This window comes from Pogoniulus pusillus, chromosome 19, assembly GCF_015220805.1.
Source record: "Pogoniulus pusillus isolate bPogPus1 chromosome 19, bPogPus1.pri, whole genome shotgun sequence".
Classification (NCBI taxonomy): domain Eukaryota; kingdom Metazoa; phylum Chordata; class Aves; order Piciformes; family Lybiidae; genus Pogoniulus; species Pogoniulus pusillus.
The window spans coordinates 5,490,692-5,512,014 of NC_087282.1; the positions used below are offsets into that span (position 1 = coordinate 5,490,692).

Sequence of the window (21,323 nt, forward strand, 5' to 3'; positions counted from 1 at the left end):
TAGGTACCTTCCTCTTTGGTTCCCAGGCAGCTGCTGTTGAGCTGGTCTGGAGGCAGGGCAGCTCTGCATGACAGAAACCAAGGCAGGCAACATTCCCTGCTCCAAAGTAGCAACAAAAGATCAGGGTCAGAAAACATTTGTAATAGAAGAGAAAAAGATTTGGAGATTGGCACAAGGATGCTGAATGAAACACAAGGCAGGTGATAAGTGCTGCCAGGGACCACCAAGTCAAGGTTCAGCCTTCCATCAGCAGGGAAGGGGGGGCAGGGGAACCCAGGTAAGGCAGTGGTGCACCCAGCAGGTCCTGGTGGCCTCTATTCTCATATACACAGTCTAAGGCATCCTCAGGTCCCTCAAACTTGTGTTTTACCTTCAGCCCATTATTTCTAGCTGAAGGAGAGGCACTGCTTCCTAATTCTTGCTGCTGCTGAGACAGCACCACTGCTCCCTGAACTTCATTCCAGGACAATCCCAGGAGTATGTGTCCAGAGAAGGGCCACAAGGATGAGCAGAGGGATGGAGCTGCTCTGCTGTGAGGAGAGACTGAGGGAGTTGGGGCTGTTCAGTCTGAAGAGGAGAAGGCTCCCAGGTGACCTTATTCTGGCCTTGCAGTATCTTAAGGGGGCCTACAGGGAAGCTGGAGAGGGACTTTTTAGGCTGTCACAATCCTATCACTATAGGAATGGAACAAAGCTGGAAATGGGTAGATTCAGCCTGAATGTCAGGAAGAAGTTCTTCAGCATGAGGGTGCTGAGAGCCTGGAAGAGGTTGCCCAGGGAGGTGATGGAAGCCTCATCCCTGGAGGTGTTTAAGGCCAGGCTGGATGAGGCTCTGGCCAGCTTGATCTAGTAGTGTAAGGTGTCTCTGCCCATGGCAGGGGGGTTGGATCTAGGTGATCCTTGTGGTCCCTTCCAGCCCTGACTGATTCTATGAAATCAGAGAGCCACAGCTCATGTCCAGCCCTGGACACTGAAGCTGGCACCTGAACCATGCCTGGAGGCTTATGATGGTGGTTCTGCCAGGGGACAGCCACCTTGGGGTAGGTTTGCATAGGTAGGGGTACAGGAGCCAAGGGGAAATTATCTGCCTGGGAAAATGAAGCTGAGACACCAGCCCTGCCTGCCCAGATGTCCCTCTCTTGCCCAACGACACTAATGACAGGAGGTCAAGTGTGCTCTGAGTCACCACTGAACGTCACTGTCCCACGACCTTGTGACACCCCTGCCCGTGGCCATCTCCAGTGTCACCAGGAGCAACTCTTCCTCTTCAAGCCTGTTCTTTTTCAATTCCTTTTTTTCCTTTAAATGCTCTTTTGCTTGCCCTTTCTGCCCATGCTCCCTTCCCCAGCCCCAGGCTGAGCTGCCAGCTGCCAGCCACCCCACACAGCAGACACAAGTCCCAGGGGCTGAAGGTGAGAGGATGGGAAGGAACAAGCCCTTGCAGCCCTTCTGCTTCACCCTGGCACAGCACGGGAGGGTGCCAGCTCAGGGATAGATCCCTCTCAAGCTGTGACCCCTCCAAACATAGGCTAGCCCAGCAGCAAAAGCATCTGGCAAGGGAGCACTTTGATGCCATTCCTAGAAGGAATGGGGGGGAGAAGGGCATCCACACACTGAACCTCTGCCCTTTACTGCAGAGAAAATATCCTTCCCAAGCTCACTGAGGGGGTAAGAAAAGGGAGAATGGAGACCCCATCATGTACCTTTGCAAAGAAATTGTACTTGAACAGCAACACATGGGTCAGAAGCCTCTCTTCATTGGCACTTACAAGGGCAGTGCTGGCAGCACAGAGTCCTCAAATAGTGGCATTCATCACTAGTGCCCCAGGGAGCTCTGAATATTGCCATCAGAAGCAGATCCCAGAGGGTGCAAGGAGCCAGGAACCAGTTCAGGAGGTGAAGGCTCTCTGTGGCCCCATGCATATCCTGCAGTCAGATGCTTTTCACTCTGGATAAAGGGCAGGAAACCTCCACCCTCCCCCCACCCCAGCACACCCAGGCCCCATGGGTCCAGCGTTGTGCCACCCTGGCACAAGCTGCCAGGCTCCTCCTCCCCATTTAGCAATAAGAGGTCCAAGTCTTGGCTGCAGGGTCCATGGAAGTGTCCACCCCAGGACCACACTGCCCTCCAGCCCAGGCTGAGGTTTGACATCACATCCACCCCAACGTTCACACCAAGCCCTCCTGCGCCAAGCACAGCAACTGCAGATGCAGCAGCAAGTGTCCTCCCACTGGCTTAGCTCCCAAATCCCACACAACTGCCAGATCCAGCTCAAAGAGACACTACCAGGAGCCTGCCAGGTTGCACATGATCAAGTGCAATCTGCTTTAGATGAGCCTGCTTTAGCACAGGGGTTGGACTAGATCACATCCAGAGGTCCTTTCGAACCCCCACTACGGAATCGTGGCCAGTCTGCTTCTCAGCAGCTACATCTCACCTACACGAGGTGTGGCACCAAACCCACTTGGCCAGCAGGTTTTGGTAGTCCTGAGCCCCCCCTCATCAGCTGCAACAATCCCTGGCATCCCAGTGGGAGCTGCAAGGTGCACACTGGGGAAGCCACAGCAGGGGAAGGCTGAACTCAGTCACAGGCCAGAAGGAGGAACTCAAGCTGGACATAAACCTCCTTGCAGCAGGATATGGAAGAGCTGAGCTTGCTGGGGAAGGCCAAGCTGCTGCACTTGTTAATGCCTGCTCCCAGCCCAGCCGTTAACGTTCGCCTGTAACTGGCACCGGGTGACAAGTGCCCTTTTCTGATAAGGAAACTGCCACCAGCTCAACAAACAGCTCTGCTGCTGGGCACTGGGCAAGTGTGCTCACGTGGCACGGGGACACCATCAATCATTAACTGTGCAGCAGAGGGAAGAGCAGGAGGCAGCCACCCATGGGTGTCACAGCTCAGCAACCAGAAACGGGGGCTGGATGCTCCGAGAGCCCACAGCAGCCGGGGCTGGCATGCAGGGTCACCCCCAGGGAGCACTGGGATGAGAATGGAGCACACAGAGTGAGGCCATCTCTACAACAGCAACAGTGCCTGTGCAGAACATGATAGAATCATAGAATGGTTTGGCTTGGAAGGCACCTCCAAAGGTCATCTAGCTCAGCCACCTTCACTCAGCAGGGACATCCTTCACTAAAGCAGGCTGCTCAGAGCCTTGTCGAGCCTGACCTTGAATAGCTCCAAGAGTGGAGCACCAACCACCTCTCAGGGCAACCTGCTGCAGTGTTCCACCACCCTCATGGTGCAGAACTTGTTCCTAGCAGCCAATCTAAATCCCCTCTCATTTCAAACCACTGTCCCTCATCCTGCCCCTGCAGGCCTTTGCAAACAGTCCCTCTGCAGCCTTCTTGTGGCACTCTTCAATTACTGGAAAGCTGCTATTAGGTCTGTCTGGAGCCTTCTCTTCTCCAGGCTGCACGACCTCAGCTCCCTCAGCCTGTCCTCGTAGCAGAAGTGTTCCAGCCCCCTGATCACTTTCATGGCCCTCCTCTGGACCTGCTCCATCAGGTCCATGTCCTTCCTGTGTTGAGGGCTCCAGAGCTGGATGCCAAATGAATCATAACTGAGACAGTGAAATCCCACAGGCCAGCACTTCCTGCACCTAGAAGGGAATTTCTTGCTGGAATTGCTGGAACAGATCCTATCCCTTTAAATTCCTGCACCCAGCTGCCTGCAAAGCTGAAATAATTATCTGGAGGTGACTTTCAGAAAGGCTTCACAAGAAGGGTTATTGTGGCTCAATCATTAACTGGGCGGGAGACCCCAGGCCTTGCTGGAATGCAGCCATGCGCTGCCAGTCCGCCCCGGAGCGTGCGGGAGCTCGGCACAAAGGTTCACAGACAGCTCCTCTGGCCTGGTCACCAGGAAAATTCTGGCCACTTCCCTTCGTGGCCCCCTTTCCAGCACTAAATCCAACCAGACTCCTCCTGCATGCTTCCCAGCAGGGCTGAAGGGAAGCTGAGAAACAAGCAGAGCCAGCTTCCATGCGCACGTCTCCATCACCACACATATCTCAGCTCCTGCCTCAGTTTCCACCGCAGCCCATCTCAGCAGCGCCCAGGATTTGAGGCTCTGAGCTTCTCTCGCCTCAGGACTGACAACAGCACGGCATGGGACAGGTAAGAGCAGCAGCATCCTGGTCTGAAGGCTGCACACTGCCTCTGGAGGACTCTGAAAGACTTTACACCCCCAAAACCAGCTCAGCTATCACCCTTGGGCTCTGGCAATGTGTTTCACCACACCTGGCAGGCAGAGGCGGGCAATGTCTCGGTCATCAGGCTGTTGGAGATGAAAGGAGATACCAACGTTGTGATAAGCTGTGAAGCAAGGCAGAGGTCCTGCTGCCCCTCAGGACCATCCCCAGCTCCCCTTGTAGTCACCATGCCAGGAGACATCTCCTGCCCTGCAGCCTAACCCCCAGCGTGCTGCCTGTAGTTGGAGGACTCAAGTCCCACGCACATCTGAATGCAAAAGCCCTTCCAAAAGCATGCAGAGTGGAAATATCAGTCTGCAAACCTGCAGTCTGCAATGGGCCAACTGTCCTGGGCTCTTTGACTCTCCTCTCTGCTGAGAATAATTTACCCTGTGTCCAGGAGAGTGAAGCCAGGGCAGTGCCCACCCTCCAGAAGCTTCCCGATGCTGCCATAGCACAGCAGGGCAAGTGAACCTGGCAGGGCTCAGGGCCAGCCGATGTGTCAGCTTGTTCCTTCACTGCAAAGTCACACAGCAAGCCCTGCTAAGCCCTCAGGGGACGGACAACCTTCCCTTCCCCTGCTCAGCTGTGACTGCCTTTGAGAACTTCCAAATCTTTTGGAAACGAGTACAAAACCCAAGGGAAGTACAGCAGTGCCCTTGGGCATCGCCATATGTCGTTGTCTTATGAAACTCAGTGGCTGTCAGCCTGAGCCAGGCAGAGGCTGGGGTTTGGACACCGAGGCAATGCAGATGAGGAATGCTGAGCAGAAGCACGGCTGCGTCTATCCAGCAGGGGCTTTTATGAGAAAAGTATTTCTCAGAGGAAGCACAAGAACATGATGTGAATGTGAGCACCTCATGTTTGGTACCCGCTCTGCACCGGGGCTCGACGTTTAGCCACGGGAGGGACTCGCGGGCGAGTTTGTGGCACAAAGGTGGGAGCTCATTTTCACCCTGCAACAAGGGGGTTTGAGCTGAACCCTGCCCTTGCCCTGCACCAGCAAGGGGCAGAGCCCTGCCCAAGGGTGCAGAGCACCAAGGGGTTGGTGCTCCTGCTTCAGCAGCCTGCTGCCCCTCTTAACCAGATTTCAGTTAATATGTAAACAAAAAGGGGGGGAAAAAAGCACATTCATTGATAAGAATTCAAGTATGCACATGGAAAAGAATGCAGAGCTCTGCCAACAACATCACAACACGTGCTTTGACATCCTGGGACCGTGTAAGGGTCTCCAAAAGAAGAGGCTCCTCCGAAACACAACCCACAAACCCACAAGCCGGTGTTTCAGCTTGCCACGATCAAACAGTCCCTGAGAAGGCAGCACGTCCTGAGCGATTACTGCCCCTTCACAGCGTGACACGCCGGGCACGCGTGGCAAACCCATCTGCTTCCATCAAAGATAAAGGTCTCCGGGTGAGATGATCCACTGCAAGCACGTGCCCACGTGCCAAAAAGCCTTAGCATCGATCGAGTGTCCCTGCTACAGCAGAAGGGCCTGAGCCAAAGCCTCCGGACGTCAGCATAGCTCTTCCACGAACTCAGGATCAGAAGGCAAATCTGTGCTTTTCCAGGCACTGGTTTAATGACAGTAATCCCAGGCAGAGGTGGGGTGAGGAGAAGCCCTGAGGAAACCCGGGCAACCCCAGACTCACGTCCAGCCCCTCTGCATCCCGCTGCGCGCCGAGCGATGGGGCTGCAGCAGCGAACCGGTCAGCCGCGGAAGGGAGCCCAGCAGCCTCCCACACCAAACCGGCAACTCGCTTGGAAGCAGCCTGCGGATCCTCGCCCCACTCGCTGCTGTGACTCAGCCCAAGAGTGACCGTGACCCACTCACTAACAGCTCGGCTATGTCGGGAAACGACCTCCGGGCTTCTCCTCCTGCCCGGCTAAACCACAGTCACCTCGTCCCGGCAGCGCTCCCGCCGGCACACACCCGACAGCGCCGATAACGGGCGCGAAGCTGACAGCGGCGACAGCGTCCTCCGGAGCTGCACAAGCACAGCGCTTGACTGCCATCACCCGAATTCCAGCCCTGCCTCTGCCACCACACTCCCTCCCCAGCACACGGACACGCAAACACATGCACCCCCAACACACACACACACACACACACACACGCTCAAACACAGTCCGCCCTGGCAGCACACCAACACCCCGCAGGACTCACCCCCGCAGCAGGCCAGCACGCAGCCACGGCAACATCCAGCCTGGAAAAGACCCTCAGGATCACCAAGTCCAACCTATAGCCTCACTCACAGGATTCACCTCCACACCCCTCCCCGACCCCCAAACACCGTCCTGACCCCGGCACGCCCATGAGCACCCCCCCCACACACACCCCCACGCACACTCCGGGCAACCCCCGGTCCCTGCTTTACCTTTGGGCCGTGCAGCGGCCCCGTCAAAACCTCGCTTTCCCCGGGGCGAGCCGTCGGGACCCGGAACGGAAGAGGAAGAAGGGTGTGGAGGCGGCTGGAGGACCCTCGGCCCCGCCGCGGGCAGGGGCGGGCTCGGGCCGGGACCAGCCGCGGCTCCGGCCGTTGTCGGTGTGAGCGAGGCCGCGGCAGGTGCGGGGCTGAGGGGCGGGGCTGCACCCCTGGCTCCGCCTCCCGCCCCCGGGACGTGCCCGCCCCACCCTCGCCCCACCGCCGCCGGCTCCCCCCGGTCCCCCCGGGCGCCCTCCAGCGCTCCAGAGCCCGGAGGAAGCCGAGTGCGAGTGCTCAGCGCAGGGACCTTATTGCTGTCTACAGCTACCTGAAGGGTGGTTGTGGCCAGGAGGAGGTTGCTCTCTTCTCTCAGGTGGCCAGCACCAGAACGAGAGGACACAGCCTCAGGCTGCGCCAGGGGAGATTTAGGCTGGAGGTGAGGAGAAAGTTCTTCACTGAGAGAGTCATTGAACACTGGAATGGGCTGCCCGGGGAGGTGGTGGAGTCGCCGTCCCTGGGGCTGTTCAAGGCAGGATTGGATGTGGCACTTGGTGCCATGGTCTGGCCTTGAGCTCTGTGGTAAAGGGTTGGACTTGATGATCTGTGAGGTCTCTTCCAACCCTGATGATACTGTGATACTGTGATACCGTGATGTGTGAGGCTGAAGGTCCCGAGGCTGCTCCGTGCGGCAGCTGCAGGAGCTGGACTTGTTTAGCCTGGGGAGAAAGGAGGCTGAGGGGAGACCTTCTCACCGTCTACAACTCCCTGAATGGAGGCTGGAGCTGGGGGCATGTCAGTCTCTTCTGCCAAGGAACAAGTGATACGACAAGAGGAAATGTGCTCAAGCTGTGCCAGGGGTTGTTTAGATTGGACGTGAGGAACAATTTCTTCCCCAAAAGAGCTGTCAAGCCCTGGAACAGCCCGCACATGGCAGCTATGGAGTCCCCGGAGGGGTTTCAAAGCCATGGGGATGCGGTGCTGAGGGATATGGTTTAGTGGTGACCTGGCCGTGCTGAGCTAATGGTTGGATTTGATGATCTTAAGGGTCTCTTCCAACCAAAACAATTCCATAATTCCTTTATTCTGTGCACACATGTACAAGCCAAACCATGGAGCCACTTCAGCTGCAGCCCTGGGAAGAGGCTGTCACAACTCATGTGAAACCCAGCACGATCCTAGACCCTGCCCACAGGGCCCCTTTGCACTGCCCACAGCTTCTCAGTCCCCTGTGCCCCCACATTCAGACATCTCCCTCCCTCCAATTCCAGACCGGCAGCACCAACTGCAGGGCCTGGCCTGGCTTCACGTGGGCTGGGGGCCCCAGGACAGGGACACTGAACAGCTGCAACCTCCTTGCTGGACTGAGCACCCATGAGGGTCCCTCAGGCTGTCCCCCCACAAAGACAAGTCCCAGGGAAGTTTCTGCACAGACACCTGGCTGTGCCTGTCTCTCCCTGCCCATCAAGCCACACAGGTGGCAAACCAGGCACCAGAGGACCAGAGAGGCTGCTCCTGCAGGATGTGTCTGTCTAAAATCCCCCTCATGCTGCAGGGGATTTCCTTTGTCCTCCAACGGCACAGGCTGAGGAAAATCCTCCCCACAGCAAACACACGTCACGACCTGGCTTATGGTTCCTAGATCCATGTCATGGGTGATGGGACCAGCTGGAGACTATGTGCAAGAGTGAGACTGAAAATATGGGAGGAGGTGTGGAATAGAAGGACTAAGAGAAGAAAAAAAAACAGAAGCAAAACCAACCAACCAAAAAAAAAAACCCCAAGCAGGTTTAAGGTGGACTTGATGGAGGAATTTCTCAGTGGAAAAGGGGAGAATAAAGAGCTGGAAGTCAGCAAGCACCACCTTGAGTGTGGAAGGAGCGGCAGAGAGGAGGGAGAGCATCAGATGGAGGTAATGGGCAAGAGGCTTGATGGGCAAACACACAGAGCAGAGATGCAAGGGGAGACAGGCAACGATTTAGTGTGGGATGACCAGAAAAGCCAGAGTGAGCTCAGGTACATTGCAGGGAAGCCACAACCAGCTCTTCTCTTGAAATCACTGGTAGGAGGGCTGCCAAAGTACCCTCACATGGGAGGACTGAAGGAAAAAACAGAGTTTTTTCCCATTGTTTTCACAGTCTGAGAGGCTTTTAATGCACATCTCCTTCCTTCCCGAGCCCCAAGCTCTTGACCCTCCTCCCACCACCCTCCCAACTGCCTCTGCAGCCCTCAGATCAAGAAGGAAGTGGCTCTCAGCAACCAGCTTCTCAATGAGGCTGTTGTTGGCTTGAAAGTCTTCATGCAGCTTTGTATTTGGGAGCTTTTTGCCAGCCAAGGGTCCAAAGGATGGGCAGGCAGGGGTGAAAGCTGCTGGAGGGCAAGTGGCTAGTGCCAATCCCGCAGTCAGTCACGGCAAAGGAAGCTGCTGTTGACCCACGCTGGCAGAAATCAGTGCAAGTTCATGTTTGGGGCTGGAGGGGACCTTTAAAGTCATCCAGTCCAACGACCTCACAGTCAGCAGGGACATCTGCAGGTTGCTCAGAGCCCCAAACAACCTGGTCTAGAATGTTTCCAGGGAAGGGGCAGCTACTACCTTTCTGGGCCAGTGCCTCAGCACCCTGAGTGTGAAGAAATTGTCACTTCCATCTAGTCCAAATCTCCTTCTTTTAGTTCAAACCCATCACCCCTTGTCCTGCCACAACAGGCCTTGCTAAATGGTCCATCTCCAGCTTTCGTACAGGCCCCTTTAAGTAGTGAATGGCCACGAGGTGTCCCTGGACCCTTCTCTTCTCCAGGCTAAATAGCTCCAGTTCTCTCAGCCTGGCCTCACCGCAGAGGGCTTCCAGCCCTCACATCATTCGTGTGACCTCCTCGAGTCCCACTCCAGCAGTTCCATGTCTGTCCTGTGCTGAGGACGCCAGAGTTGCACCCAGCACTGCAGCTAGGGTCTCAGTAGAGGACAGCAGAGGAGCAGGATCCCCTCCCTTGACCTTCTGCCGACACTGCTGGGGATGCAGCCCAGGACACAGCTGGCTCTGGGTTCTGAGTGCACACAGACAGACATTTCCCTCTGGCCACGTAAGCGGGAGAGGGGCAGGAAGACGCAGCCCTGTGCCCAGCACAGCGAGCACGGTGGGTAAGGGCAGAGCTCCTGATGCTTTACGCTGCCTGTCACTGCAGTGGGTCAGAGCCCGGTGCCAACAGCAGGGCGACAGCCAGTGGAAAAAAGCTCAGAGGAGGACTTCAAGTACTTTCCACTCATTTCCTCATGCGAAGCGGGAACAGAGAGGGCGTGGGGGCAGAGAGGCAGGAAATCTCCCGGAGACGCTCAGCTATACAGAGGGCAGGACCGAAGCAGCCGGTTCCACGTGGACCCTCCCTTCTCTTCCCACACGCTCCGGGGAAGCTGAGGCCACGCCAGTGCCGGGGGCGGATGCTGGGAGGAGCAGGACCGTGCATACCACACAGTCCCCCCATCAATGGGCCGCATTCACACCCGCAGATATTAATAGCTGCCAGCGAATTGCTGAGGAATGGTAGAGCTCACCATTGGGAATAGCCTGCAGCACCCTCAGGCTGCGGCCAGGCCATGGCTGGGGGCTGCAGAGCCTCTGCCCAGTCCCCCCAGCCTCCTGCAGGGGTGGGGGTGCTGATTCGGATGGGTCAAAGGGCATCGCTGGGGAGAGGTAGGGAAAAATCCACTTTAGGGCTGCCTAGATACCAGGAAAAAATGTCAGGAAAAGTGAACAGGATGGGGACGTTCCTCCTCCCAGCAAGGAGGGTGGGGACCACCTGGTTGGCCAGGACACTCGGATCTTAACCTGGGGAAGCTCCAGTAACAGGCTGCAAGGAATAACCTTGGCCTGGTGCTTAGCAGGGACCATAAATGGGACCTTGGAAGAGCTGAACTCACCCCACCACAGCTCAAGCTTGGCAGATGGCCAGGGCTGAGAGAGCATAGCCACATGCACCCAGGGAAAGCCAGGATGAATCCTGATCCTGCTGTAATGAGAAACATGGATACAGCTGTCCATAGACGAAGATACAGCCCAGCCTGAGGCACAGACCTGAGGTCAGGGCATTTTTGGGTGAGCTGTTTGTGCTGCCTTCTCAAACCCTTCCCTGCTCTGAGCCAGGTCCAGCAGGAATCCTGGCTGGACAGTGGGACAGCTATGGGTGAAGGCTCATTCCAAGGGATAGATCACACTGGGAGATGCACAGTGGACACCTCTGCTGAGGCTGGGATGCTCAGACATTGCTAATGCTGGAAATACCTAAGTTCCCTTAGCTGCTTCTCTAACATGCTGAAGATGTCCATGCTCACTGTGCAGGAGTGACCTTCAAAGCTCCTTCCAACCCAAAGCAGTCCATGACTCTTTGGTTCTGTTTGGGCTGGGCTCCGCAGCTCCCTGATCACACTCTCCCCAGTGCCAGAGAACAGAGCACCTCCAGATGTGAGAAACAGAGGGACACAGGACATGGCTTATCCCATCCAGCTGTGGGAGGAGCAAGAGGGGTTTTTTTCCAGGCTCCACCAGGAATCAGAGGGCAGCTGAAGTAGGCTGGCAAAGGTCTGAGCCCCTCTCCTTTCTGTCACAGCATCTGATCAGGCCATGCCAAACCTGCAGACCCTGAGGGAGTCAGCCCAGAGCTGGGGGGCACAGCACTGCCTGAAAGCCATTTTCACGTTCCAGAACCTCAACGTCATGTCCAGAGAAGGGCAACAAAACTGATGAGAGGCCTGGAGCACAGCCCTGTGAGGGGAGTCTGAGGGAGCTGGGGGTGTGCAGCCTGCAGCAGAGGAGGCTCAGGGCAGAGCTCATTGCTGTCTGCAACTACTTGCAGGGAGGCTGTAGCCAGGTGGGGTTGGGCTCTTCTGCCAGGCAAGCAGCAACAGAAGAAGGTGACACAGCCTCAGGCTGTGCCAGTGGAGGTCTAGGCTGGATGTTAGAAGGAAGTTATTGTCAGAGAGAGTGATTGGCATTGGAATGGGCTGCCCAGGGAGGTGGTGGAGTCGCTGTCCCTGGAGGTGTTCAGGGAATGCCTGGCTGAGGCACTTGGTGCCATGGTCTGGTTGATTGGACAGGGCTGGGTGCTAGGTTGGCCTGGATGATCTTGGAGGTCTCTTCCAACCTGTCTGATCCTATGGTCCTATGATTCACAGGCAGTGCATCCTCCACGTGTAACATCCCCCATGCGTGACACACGTGTGACACCCCTGTCCCCATATGTGACCCCCTGAGCACGCACATGTGACCACTTCCCACAGGTGACCCCCGCCAGTGTCACCCCACACAGCACACGAGTGACCCGCACGGACTCCCTGCTCTGTGTCCCCTCCCAACTCGTGACCGCTCCCCGCGTCCCGCCTCACGCCTCCAGGCGCCGGGCAGTGCGCCCTCTGCTGGCCGCGGCCGGCCGCACGCCCCCGCCGAGCCGAAAGGACCCGAAACAAGCCTAGACAAAGCAAAAGAAGGAAACCAAAGTAAAAGAAGGAAACCAAAGCAAAAGAAGGAAACTAAAGCAAAAGAAGGAAAACAAAGCAAAAGAAGGAAACTAAAGCAAAAGAAGGAAAACAAAGAAAAAGAAGGAAAACAAAGAAAAAGAAGGAAAACAAAGCAAAAGAAGGGAAACAAAGCAAAAGAAGGAAAAGAAAGCAAAAGAAGGAAAACAAAGCAAAAGAAGGGGAAACAAAGCAGAAGAAGGAAAACAAAGCAAAAGACAGGGAAATGAAGCAAAAGAAGGAAAATGAAGCAAAAGAAGGAAAACAAAACAAAAGAAGGAAAACAAAGCAAAAGAAGGAAAACAAAGCGAAAGAAGGGAAAAAAAGCAAAAGAAGGAAACTAAAGCAAAAGAAGGGAAAAAAGCAAAAGAAGGAAAACAAAGCGAAAAAGGAAACTAAAGCAAAAGAAGGGAAAAAAGCAAAAGAAGGAAAACAAAGCAAAAGAAGGAAAACAAAGCAAAGGAAGGAAAACAAAGCGAAAGAAGGGAAAACAAAGCAAAAGAAGGGAAAACAAAGCAAAAGAAGGAAAACAAAGCAAAAGAAGGGAAACAAAGCGGAAGAAGGAAAACAAAGCAAAAGAAGGAAACCAAAGCAGAAGAAGGGAAAAAAGCAAAAGAAGGAAAACAAAGCAAAGGAAGGAAAACAAAGCAAAAGAAGGGAAAACAAAGCAAAAGAAGGAAAACAAAGCAAAAGAAGGAAAACAAAGCAAAAAAAGGAAAACAAAGCAAAAGAAGGAAAACAAAGCAAAAGAAGGAAAACAAAGCAAAAGAAGGAAAACAAAGCAAAAAAAGGAAAACAAAGCAAAAGAAGGAAACCAAAGCAAAAGAAGGAAACCAAAGCAAAAGAAGGAAAACAAAGCAAAAGAAGGAAAACAAAGCAAAAGAAGGGAAACAAAGCGGAAGAAGGAAAACAAAGCAAAAGAAGGAAAACAAAGCAAAAGAAGGTAAACAAAGCAGAAGGAGGAAAACAAAGCAGAAGAAGGAAAACAAAGCAAAAGAAGGGAAACAAAGCGGAAGAAGGAAAACAAAGCAAAAGAAGGAAAACAAAGCAAAAGAAGGAAAACAAAGCAAAAAAAGGAAAACAAAGCAAAAGAAGGAAACCAAAGCAAAAGAAGGAAACCAAAGCAAAAGAAGGAAAACAAAGCAAAAGAAGGGAAACAAAGCAGAAGGAGGAAAACAAAGCAGAAGAAGGAAAACAAAGCAAAAGAAGGGAAACAAAGCGGAAGAAGGAAAACAAAGCAAAAGAAGGAAAACAAAGCAAAAGAAGGGAAACAAAGCAAAAGAAGGAAAACAAAGCAAAAGAAGGGAAAAAAGCAAAAGAAGGAAAACAAAGCAAAAGAAGGGAAAAAAGCAAAAGAAGGAAAACAAAGCAAAAGAAGGAAAACAAAGCAAAAGAAGGGAAACAAAGCAAAAGAAGGAAAACAAAGCAAAAGAAGGGAAAAAAGCAAAAGAAGGAAAACAAAGCAAAAGAAGGGAAAAAAGCAAAAGAAGGAAACAAAGCAAAAGAAGGAAAACAAAGCAAAAGAAGGAAAACAAAGCAAAAGAAGGAAAACAAAGCAAAAGAAGGAAAACAAAGCACTGCAAACCCCGGTAGAAAAATGGCTCACTCACCACAACACACAAACCCACACACCCACAGCCTGAGCGCCCCTGGGTGGCCATGACCTGCTGCTTGTTAGCTCACAGCCAAAAAGCAACAGGCAACAACAAAAAAAAAAAAAAGCAAAGTTACAATTTTCTTTCAGGTTTATAAATAAAATCTGTGCACACCAGGGCTGGGTGGCATGGGGAAATGTCGAGGAGTCCTGCTCTGATAATCCAAGTGTTACCCATGGTCCCAATTTTCCCACTGCCATAGGTGAAGGGTAGGAGAAACTCGCTATATGGTCACAGGAATAGGCTTTACCTGGGTCTAACTCCACGGCAGAGCTGGGCCCACCCTGTCCTAGCTACCCTGATCTTGTCACACTCTCCCAGCTCGAGGTGACTGATGTGCACCCCATCCATCCATGCAACCATCCATCCAATGCAGGATGCTTCTTTGCTCTCCCCAAGAGCAGCCCTTACTTCACTGCCCCCACAGAGCATCCCTGGTTCACCCATGAGTGACAAACCCACCCATGGGTGATGCCAGGATTTTCCTGTGGCACAGGGTTCATCCCCATGCACAGCACATAGAATCAACCAGGTTGGAAGAGACCTTCAAGATCATCCATGAATCCATGTGAGAGCCATCTCAAAGTTGTTCCTAAATGGCCAAAAATCTGATTTGGTATTGGACTTCTCACTCACAGCCCTAATAACAGCAAGTAGGATGGGAGCTGCCTGCTTCTACCCCGCTCAAGACCTCTCTGCAGCACAAATAACCCAGAAACCACCTTCACCATGCCCACCTTGACTCCAGCTTGCCTGCACCCTCTCTGCACCCCAAATAACCCAGAAACCACCTTCACCCTGTCCATCTTGACCTCAGCTTGTCTGCACCATGAATAACCCAGAAACTACCTTTGCCCTGTCCATCTTGACCCCAGCTTGCCTGCACCCTCTCTGCACCCCACAGCACACCAAACCAGAGGTGGAACATGCCAAGACCAGCCCTGGGTGCTCACAGGACACCTTCTGGAGCCGTGGGGATGCTGCAGCATCAGCTTTGGCATAGCTTCAGCATGGAGCAAGCATGGCTGCAGCAAGAGGAGGAGGATGGCTTCAATATCCTCGTTTATGAGAGGAAAAACAGGGGAAGAAGGCAACTGGCAGACACGAAATGGCAGATGGAGTCAGTGCCGTCAGCTGCATGAGCACAGTGGGCAGGATCCCACCAACACCAAATTCCCCAGCTTCCACAGGAGGAGGGCAGGAGGGAGGAGAAGGGAAAGGCAGGGACACAGGCACAACAGCATCATTCATGGGAACTGACTTGGTGCAACAAGGGTCCTGTGTTCCCAGAGTTCTCAGCAATTAAAACAGCAGCTACAGATCTTGGAGAAACAGCAGGGATTTATCTGAGGAATCTGGATTATGTGGCCACTGCTGCACCAGAGCAAAAGGCCTCCAAGCCCTGGAAGGCAAACACATTGGTGAGGGATGAGAGCAGCGACCACCTCAGTCAGCACTCAGTTTCTGCTTCAGCCACCCATGCCAGAGCCTCCTCTCCTCACACCTGAGGGCTGTTAGCGCTGCTGGTCCTCCCCCCATGCCAGCAGGACCACCAAAGGGGATGGTGAAGCACCAGGTCTCCCAGACCACACACGGGCTCTGCCCTAGCAGGCAGACAGAAGAGCAGCTGAGCAGAGGACCTGGCATGGTTAATGCAACAAGGCTCACAGCTCCACCTTGCACAGATTGTTGCAAGCCATCATAACCCCACTAAAGCTCAGCAGGGCAGTTTTGCTCAGGGACACCCACAGACACAGCCTGTCCATAGCAGAACACCTTCAGCAACCTGCTGCAACACAGCAGGCAGCAAAGACACAGAGCCAAACCAGGGTTACTTCAAAAGGAAAGGTATGATGGGTTGGTTGGGAGTTACCTGCCCCTCCACTCTTAGGAAATCACTCAGACTAGACTCAGCCAGCTGGAAGTTAAGGAATGAAGCTTTGTATTTACAGCTTAGCAGATCTATATACAATACATAGGCCACCAAGATGCTCAGAGGGCTGCAGCAGCTCTGCTGTGAGGACAGGCTACAAGAGTTGAGGCTCTGCAGCATGGAGAAGAGAAGGCTTCCAGGAGACCTTATAGTGGCCTTCCAGTATCTGAAGGGCTGGGGAGGGACTACTGACAAGGTCTTGTAATGACAGGATGAGGAGGAATGGGTTTGAACTGGCAGAGGGGAGATTGAAACTGGATGTTAGGAAGAAGTTGTTTGCAGTGAGGGTGGTGAGACACTGGCACAGGTTGCCCAGGGAGGTTGTGGAGCACAGAATCACCCAATGTGATCTTTGATCACATTGGGTGATTCTGTGCTCCACAACCTCCCTGGAGGTGTTCAAGGCCAGGTTGGATGAGGCCTTGAGCAGCCTGTTCTAGTGGGAGATGTCCCTGCCTATTGCAGGGCATTGGAACTGGATGATCCTTGAGGTCCCTTCCAACCTAAACCATTCTATGCTCCTATGCATATACACAGATCTTTACAGCTGTAGACAGAAACATACAAGTCAAAAGTAATGCAGAAACACAACAGCCCTCCCAGAAATCAGAGCCCCCAGGAGGGGCTCCCAACCACCCTTCCACCTTCTTTCCACCTCTGACTCTTATCCTAGAATCTGCCTTACGTGCAAGGGGGGTTAGAAGCAGAATGATTAGTTAGGGTTACACAGATCCACCAGAAAAGCAGAAGCCCAGGGAGAAAACACAGACACCCAACTCTGACAGATAGAACTGTCTTATCTATGTACATGTCCTTGCTCTTATACATCTCAGCAAGCCTATGAGTGAAGCAGACATCTCCACTGTTTCCTTTTCACAGCCTATAATCTCAATTTTCTCATTAAAATATTCCAATTAGCCTCAAACCAGCACAAAATCCAAAGCCTCAACCCCCCCAGCCCCTATCTTGGGGCTGTACTCTGCCTTCAGCACCTCTGCTGCATTGACTCTCTAGAAGCACAGCTTCCCATGGCAGCCCCATCTTGATGTCTCCCATCACTGTCTACATTCACTGCTATTTCCCCAGGCCCACCCAGACCAGGCTGACCTTCTCAGCAGTCAACCAGGCTGGTACCTCCTGCTCAGAGCAAGGAAGAGGAGCCAGAAGACTGTGGTGCCACTGGAGCTGTTTTCTATCCCCAGGAATCCCAGTTGTGAACCAGCTCAGCTCCAGCTTGGATCAAGAACAAAATGCTGCCTGGCACCAGGTGCCAAAGTCAGTGTGATGATTATTCACACTCTACATTCCATCTGCATCCACCTCAAACATCAGCAGTCTGGTCCCACACAGCATCATCCTACCTGGAAACACTCTCCCTGCCCCTGCTCCCGGGGGAGGGTTGGTGTTCAAAGCCCTGCAGATGATTCAGGCAGGATTCAGAGCTTCTTCATGAAGAAGAGGAGGAATTAACGTGACCAGACTGGCCTATGGACACCTCACACCTTTTTTTCCCCACCTGACCTCTGATGCTTTGAAGACAAAACCACAGCAGTGTTACAGGGCACCCACACAGGCTGCGTTCAGCCCCATCCACCTCCTCTTACACCAAGCTGCTCTCTACAAAGCACAGAGAGGTTGTTCCAGACCCAGGCACATCGTCTTCCTTTGCATTTTAATGCAGCTCACATGTCAGAGCTCTTCCCAAAGCAGAACCATTGCACAGCCAGAGAGCTTTCAGCATGTTTTCTCATTTCAGGGCAGTAACCACATTTGAAACTTCCCTACCAACCCTTTTGTCCCATGCAAACCACCCAGAGGACATGGATATAAATGGACTTTCTTGCCTGCAGTTTCTTCCCAGGCTGCCTCAATCCCTCCTTGTTGGCATTGGAAAAACCTGGCAACATCCTGGGCACAAAGTGGCCAAAGGGGCCTTTCCCCAGCTCCTTCTCTGCCCTTCCCCAGCCCACACGAGGCAACCCCCCCCCTTTCCCCTCTCTAACCCAGGCTCTTCCTCTCTGGCCTTCAAAGAAAATCCCCCAAGTCGTGACAGGATCCTGCTGTTCAGAATCTGCATTTTGTTAGCTGCAGGAAACAGAAAACCTCCCAGAGCCTGAAATTAAAGCCCTGGAAGGATGGAGGACGAGCTGGGGGATGGGGACTGATTCCTGCAGCCATCTCTGGGTTCAAAGTCAGAGAATTTTTATGGGCAGGAGGCAAAACAAAGGACAAGGAACAGCTTCATTTCAGGGATGGAAAGGGCAAAAAAGGACAAGGAACAGCCTCATTTCAGGGATGGAAAGGGAAAAAAAAGGACAAGGAACAACCTCATTTCAGGGGTGGAGGGGGCAGAAAAGGACAAGGAACAACCTCATTTCAGGGGTGGAGGGGGCTCTGTCCTCTGACAAATCTTTTGCCCACCAAAACACTGAAGTGTGGCCACTCTGGGTTTGGTTTTCTACTAAAGGGTTGTTTCTCCTTTCACATTTTCAGCTCGTTCCTCAGAAGGGCAGAGCAGCCCATCCCGAGGTGGAGGAGGGAGAGCTGCCCCCACAGCCTGTGTTTGCCCCTAAAGAGGTGACAGGAGAACAGCCCAAAAGCATTTAAAACTGCTGCAAGCTAAGGTGTTAACAGGAGTCCTCTGCATGCCTGTATCACTGCCACAGTGATTAACCACTGCCTGGGTTAATTAACCAGGGATGTAATTACATGCAGGCAGCTCCATGGATTCATGTGGGAGCCTCTGTCCGTCTCCATGGGGCTGCAAGAAGCAGCAGCACAAAGCAGCTCCCGGAGCATGGCCGAGGAGGCACCAACCAGGGTGGGCAGTGCCCAGCACAGCACCCAGACCTATATGTTATTGAAGCAGCCCAGAAAGCACTTCAATGCCAATAAATATCCCATGAGAGGCAGGCAGGGAACATCAGAGCTTAGAATCAACCAGGTTGGAAGAGACCTCCAAGATCATCTGCAAAAGGCAGAGGGGATGTGAAGAGGAAGGGAGGTTAAAGGGAGGCTGTAGCCAGGTGAAGGTTGGTCTCCTCTGCCAGGTAACCAGCAACAGAGCAAGGGGACACCGTCTCAAGTTGTGCTGGGGGAGGTCTAGGCTGGATGTTAGGAGGAAGTTCTTGCCAGAGAGAGCTTGTAGCCTTGGCTCTGCCCAGAGGCTTTAGCACCAGCCCACCTTCCAGGGGAAACTAAAGCAAGATGGGTAAAGAGGTATCAGAGAGCTCAGAAATAACCTCAGAGGTTGAGTGAGGAGGCTGCAAAGGAAATGCTGGAGATTGTGTCTCAAGCCTCAGGAGATGCTGTCCCCAGCTCCTGAGAAAACATCTGGTGGAAAGAAGCCAAAACTGGCTGATTGCTCAGAGGCTGCCCAGGCAGGGGGATTCCTGTTTTGGGAATTAGCTTTTTTTCCCCACTTTGTTTTTAGAGCTATTCCACTATTTAGATTATTTAGAGCTAATCACAAAGGGCTTTGCCCTAGCCAGGCAGGGGATCAGCTGCCAGTGACAGCAGAATGCCATAGAAGCTGTAACTTCTATGGGAGAAAATGAAAGGATTTGAGAAGCAGTCCTCATCCCTGATGGAAAATCACCACAAGAGCAGCAGGGCTGGCCAGAGCAAGGCTCAGAGCTGCTGCTCCCAGGCCAGCATCCCCCAGGGCTTAGGGCTGGGGGCTGCCACCCACCCGGGCTCTCAAGAGGGACCTGAAGTCGTTTTGGGACTGAGGTTGGTGTGATTAAGCAGCCGAGCCTGAGCCCACCGGTGGCCAGGGAGGGGAAGGAGCCACACATGTCACACCACAGCCACTGACAGTCACATTCGGTTCTGCTCTGCTGCCTCCTGCCCCTTCGCTGCGGCTCAGACCTGTCGCAGCAGACAGCAACTGCCCAGGGGTGCAGGAACAGAGCCCTGCAGCCACATCCAGCACCCCACCCCACCCAGTGCTTTCAAGACACGGAGGTCCTCTGCACCCCTCCCTCGCGTGGAAGCTGCAGGTAGCACATGCACAGTCCCTGTGCACCATCTCAGTGCAGACACCCACCATAGAATCAGACCTCCAAGCTCGTCCAGTCCAACCAGCACCCAGCCCTGGCCAATCAACCAGACCATGGCACTGAGAGCCTCATCCAGGCTTTGCTTCAACACCCCTAGGGACGGTGACTCCACCACCTCCCTGGGCAGCCCATTCCAATGCCAATCACTCTCTCTGACAACAACTTCCTCCTAACATCCAGCCCTGACCTGCCCTGGCACAACTTGAGGTTCTGTCCCCTTGTTCTCTTTCTGCTTGCCTGGCAGAAGAGCCCAACCCCACCTGGCTACAGTCTCCCTTCAGGTGGTTGTAGCCAGCAATGAGCTCTGCCCTGAGCCTCCTCTTCTGCAGGCTGCACACCCCCAGCTCCCTCAGCCTCTCCTCACAGGGCTGTGCTCCAGGCCCCTCACCAGCTTCGTCGCCCTTCTCTGGGCACCTTCCAGTGTCTCAACATCTCTCTTGAATTAAGGAGCCCAGAACTGGACACAGCACTCAAGGTGTGGCCTGACCACTGCTGAGGACACAGTGCTCTTCCCCCCTTGCAGCTCATTCACTGGTAGAAAACCAGACCCAAATCCCCACCTTCTTCCCCCCAAACCAGGGCACTGAACATGTGGGCACACAGCAGGCGAGGAGCGGAGGGCCTGTGCCTGGGCTCTGACCCAAGAGAGCCAGCAGAAGGGATTTTCATGTAAGGAGAGGGGAAGAATAGCTCAGCTGTGACAACATATCAACAACAGCTAAATTTAGCAGGTTATTCTCAGAGATCCAGATGCTGGGTAAATGCAGCCTTATTATTTCATGCAGGGGCAAAAGTTCAGCAGAGTCCCTCATGCTGCTTCTCTCTCTCCGAAATGCTGTTCTATCACCACTGCCTGCTTGCACTGAAGGGAGCCAGCAGCTCTCATCTCCTTTCACTGCAGTCAGAGGAGGCCACTGCTTGACAACAGTTGCAGAGCACATTCCCCATCCTGCCCCTGATGCTGCTGTGGGCAGGGATTTGCTGGCAGGACACAGTTCTGGCGTGCCCAGCCGCTGTGGGAGCCTTTCCTCTCTGCTTTGTCCAGAACAATGCATGGGAAGTGAAGGTCCAGAAGGAAGCAGAGGGTTAGAAAATCCATGGAAACCCAGCTGGGGCTGCTCCAGCAGAATGGCTTGGGGCCAGTCAACAGGCAATTGGTCCCACATGGTCTTGGGATGCTTGATAGGGGTGCCCAGGGGAGACTGAGTCCCCTGTGCTCCTGCTGAAATGTGACCTCTGAGAAGGCAGATGAAATCCAAGTGTTTGCCACCATCACTGCTGAGGGGCTGAGCATAGCTGAGCTGTTTTAATGCTGGTGGGAAGCAGCAGCATCTTCAGACAGCTGTTGTGGAGGGAAGGAGCTGCGCCAGCCCAGCTTCAGATCCTCCCAGGCAGGGATGGGGTCTGGGAGCTGGGAACAGGTCTGGCTCCCCTTGGGAAGCAGCTCAGGGAGTCTGCAGGGAGAACATCACTGCTGCAGGGGAGGATCAGGGGCAGGATCTGGGAAGTGATATGAGACCCAAGAGAGACACATTCCCAACAGTTACTGGCATAA

The 21,323-nt window shown here is 53.6% G+C and overlaps 1 protein-coding gene across 4 annotated transcripts in view; it reads right to left on the bottom strand.

The window, feature by feature from the left end:
- The window catches only part of STARD8 (StAR related lipid transfer domain containing 8), a 72,051-nt gene that overhangs the window by 44,478 nt on the left and 6,250 nt on the right, over nucleotides 1-21,323 (bottom strand). Inside the window, exon 1 of one of the 4 annotated variants that reach the window (XM_064159023.1) lies at nucleotides 6,572-6,745. The exons of the other annotated variants lie outside the window; for them this stretch is intronic. The gene's annotated coding sequence lies outside the window, so the exon portion shown is untranslated. Of the gene's footprint in view, nucleotides 1-6,571; nucleotides 6,746-21,323 lie in introns of those variants that run through there. 4 annotated transcript variants of the gene reach the window in all.